This window comes from Paroedura picta, chromosome 2, assembly GCF_049243985.1.
Source record: "Paroedura picta isolate Pp20150507F chromosome 2, Ppicta_v3.0, whole genome shotgun sequence".
Lineage (NCBI taxonomy): Eukaryota > Metazoa > Chordata > Lepidosauria > Squamata > Gekkonidae > Paroedura > Paroedura picta.
This window is the reverse complement of record NC_135370.1, coordinates 149715360-149719519: the sequence shown is the minus strand read 5'-3', so window position 1 is coordinate 149719519 and position 4160 is coordinate 149715360.

The following is a 4160-nucleotide window of genomic DNA, read 5'->3' as shown; positions in this document are numbered from 1 at the left end:
GGAGCAGGAAGAGGCAAGGCAACCTGCCCCAGCTCAAACTCCAGCCTGCAGCCCAGCACAAAGCCTCTGGTGCAGAAACAAGGGTACCAGGGCTCCCATCAGGAGTGGATGTCAGATCTTAAAACCTGATTAACTATGCCAATTAAAATAACATTGTTTTGGTGGGAGTCATCACCATGTTTTATTCTCACCCCTCTTTCCCTGTATATTTTTATATCACCTCTGAGCATTTGAGCTTCCTCTGTGTCTGTGTGTGTGTCTAAATCCAGGTTTTTGCCTGGATGTGACTTCAGCATGTAGCACAATATCAAACCTACCCCTTATCCCATACATAAAGGACCTAGGGATATCAGGGAGAAAGCTCACCCCTATCTGCCTCCCATCAGGACCCCAGGAACCCTACAGCCCTCTTTGCCTGCTCCAAACTATTTTTTTCTCCTATATGTACACTCTTCTGCCTCACCTGTGCCCCAAACTCTGGCAGATCCTTGAAGAAGAGAATGAGACTGAGGAGTTGCGTTACCAGCTCTGGTTGGGAAACACTAGGAGATTTCTTTTTTTTTGGGGGGGGGGTGGAACCCAAGGAAGGGGAGTTGGGGAGGGGAACTGGTCTGTGTTAGCTGGAGATCATCATTTATAAGAAGAAGAGATCATTTATAAGAAGAAGAATTGGTTCTTATGACACTTTTCTCTACACAAAGGAGTCTCAAAGCGGCTTACAATCCCCTTCCCTTTCCTCTCCCCACAACAGACACCCTGTGAGGTAGGTGAGGCTGAGAGAGCCCTAACCAAGCAGAACAGCTTTATTAGTGCTGTGACAAGCCGAAGGTCACCCAGCTATCTAGCCACCACCTGGAGGTTGGCAGCACTATTGAAGAGTCCTCTTCCAACACCTATCTTACATTAAGGAAACATCTACAGCCATTAAGAAACATTAAGATTCTTTTGTCAGAGGCCCTGGATCCAGTGATAGGCCAGTTCACCGTACTAAGTAATCTCACAGGAAAATCAAATGCTAAGAAACTTATTTGTAAAATATAAAAAATGAAGACTCTGAAAAGGGGCTCAAATATCCTTACGGATAGGCCCTTCTTTGCAAAGGAGGTTGAGAGTAAATGGTGTTGAGAGTTTGCTTGTCTGACTACTGTGCTATGAATGGATCTGTCACTATGGTTTTGCCTAAAGTTATGTCCAATGGGAGTTGCGGATTTAACAAAAGAACTTGAATGTTCCTTTGATGGGTGTATATGTTTCCTGAATAGGCAATTTATCTGCAGGGACTGCAATCAAAGACCCGTGCTCTGCAGGGTATGTTTGTGTGAAAGAGAAAGAAACAGCAGTGGACACTCTTTGAACAGTCAGAACCGAAAAGGCAGCTAGACTAAGAGTTTGAGACTTTTTAGCTGGAGTTAGCTGGAAATTGCTGCAGCCCTCATGGTGATGGTGGAGAAATGTTCAAGTTGTTCCCTGGGGATCCGTTTCTTGCTCTAGAAGTAACTATTTATCTCCACTAGTGCTGCACTTGTAAAGTAAGGGAACGTACAAAGACATCTTAAGTTATCACTGCTTCCATAAGTCAAGGAATAGAAACCTCATTACATATTCTCTAGAAGGGAGATTTACCTCTTGGAAGTAGGGATGCCCTGAACTTCACAGTGGACAGGCTCATCAAGTAAACATACAATCTTCAACAGCTGCAATCACTCATGAGCTGAGCCTCAGGTCTCCTCACCCTGCCACTGCCAAAGCTGAACAACTGCTACAGTTTTGTGGCTGTATAGTCACTGTGGTGATTTTGTTTCACTTTTCCTGCCATGCAAGCTGCCTTTTGCATCTGTAGAAAAGGTGAACTCGATCCTCCCTCCAGGTGATGAACTGTTGGGTCAGGTCAGTAAATGACATGGGCAGTTTTCACAATGGCAGCAGTGGGGTACCACAGGGCTCAGTACTGGTCCGATGCTCTTTAACTCGTTCATTGATGATATGGAGTTGGGAGTAAGCAGTGAAGTGGCTACATTTGCAGATGACACTAAGTTGTTCAGGGTGTTGAGAACCAGGGAGGATTGTGAGAAGCTCCAGAGGGATCTGTCGAGGCTGGGCACATGGGAGCCAACATGGCAAATGAGGTTCCATGTGGGCAAGTGCAAAGTAATGCATCTTGGAACCAAAAATATATGTATAGATATGCACTGATGGGGTACGAACTGGCAGTATCTGATGGGAAGGAGGAGTTGTGGTAGATAACTCACTGAGCACGTCAACTCAGTTGACCCCCAAATCTTAAAAAAGAGATATTATAGCACTGAAAAAAGTGCAGGAAAGGGCACTGAGGGGGTGGAATACCTTCCCTATGAAGAAAATTAAAGAGGGCTCTTTAGCTTACAGAAATGACGATTTGGGAGTAACATGAAAGAGGTTTACAAAATTATGCATGCCATAGAGAAGGAAGAAAAATAAGTCCCTTTCACAATACATGGGCACTCAATGAAATTAATGAGCAGTAAACTTAGAACAGATAAAAGTACTTCTTCACCCAAAGAGTAATTAACATGTGGAATTCACAGCCACATGGAATAGCTCCTGGAGTTCTGGCCCCACTGGTGGATCTCCAGATGACACCTGGTTTTTTCCTACTACATGACACAGTGTTGGACTGGAAGGGCCATGGGTCTGATCCAATTATGTCAAGGAGGGGGAAACTGGGACTTCTCTTAGGCTGAAAGAACACACATGTATGAAATACTGCCAGTTGCACTGCAATGTACTGGCTCAGTCCATCACGATACATTAGTATAACACAACAACCAGACTTACACCACTTGCAAACAGCAAAACAGCTGAACGGAAATGGGTCTCCCTGGCTATAACTAGCAAGCAGGATGTAAGATGAATGAACAGGTATTTGGACATACCTACTTAGAAAGCATGGATTTGCATAATGATAGGAAATAGTCAAAATTAAAGGATTTAAAATATTAAAAACAAATATGTATTATTGTTAGGCTCTGCTTTTCAGCCAAGCACAGCAATTTACAACAATTAAAACCTATCAAGATGCAATATATCGGGGATACATAGGTGGGTATGTATGTGTGCATACAGGGTGACCTGTTGTGCCCTGAGCAGTTGATGATAGAGGTCAGGTTCCCAGCTCGTCCACCCAAAGGGATAGGCAGAGGAAGCAGCAGGTTAAAGAATCCATCTCTATGCTATGTGAGGATTTAAGAATAAACCCCTAATTATGCTAGTATTTCTAGTCCCTGAGCAGTTTTTAAACCACTAGGACTACAGCGTCACCTTGCTCCTGTCATTTTGCATCACCACAGTGCAAAAAACACCCTGTCCCCCTAAAGATAAGGCAGATGGACATAATAGCAGCCTTGATACAAGAATCCTCTTCTGCACCAGAATTTTTTGGGGAAGGGAGGGTGAGAAGTTACAAAGGTATCTAAGCTTTATCTTTGTGTATAGTACAAAAAACTTTGTATTTATTTGAGCAGGCAAAGTGTGGATTTTTTGTTATTTTTACCAGCTGATAAGGGGTATAGTCCAAAACCAGCTGAAGCTCTCCAAGCAGCTTTGGACCAATCACTTTCTCTCAGCCTAATTTACCTCACAGGGTTGTCGTAAGGATAAAACGGAAGAGAGAGAAACCATTTTAGCTGCTCTAGAAAGGGTGGAATAAAAAATGTGCCAGATATTTTTAGATCCTGTTGTAATCCAAGGGACAAGAAGTTCCGTTCTGAACATATTTATGTGGCAGCAAAGTCATGCTAATGTCAATGGCACTTTGTGTTACGCATATTTTGGACTGGAACCTGGAGTGCTCAACAATATACTTGGGTTCTGTTGAATTCAACAGCAGTTAAATGCATTTGACATTTTCTCAATTGTGCTCATTATTACAAGCCCAAGATTAAATGATGACATATAGCCATTTACAGCCAGCTTTCTCCAAAATAGTATTAATATATCTTCCTTTTATAACTCAAAAATGGACTAAAATGTGTATTTAAAAAAAACTAGCCTCTAAAATATTAGTAAACAGCACTAATGTGAATAATTGATTAATATCTACAGCAGAGTGAGGGGATTACCAAATTTAGTCATAATTCAGTGCAAACACAACACAACATCTAAGAACAAATTGAACAGCAATT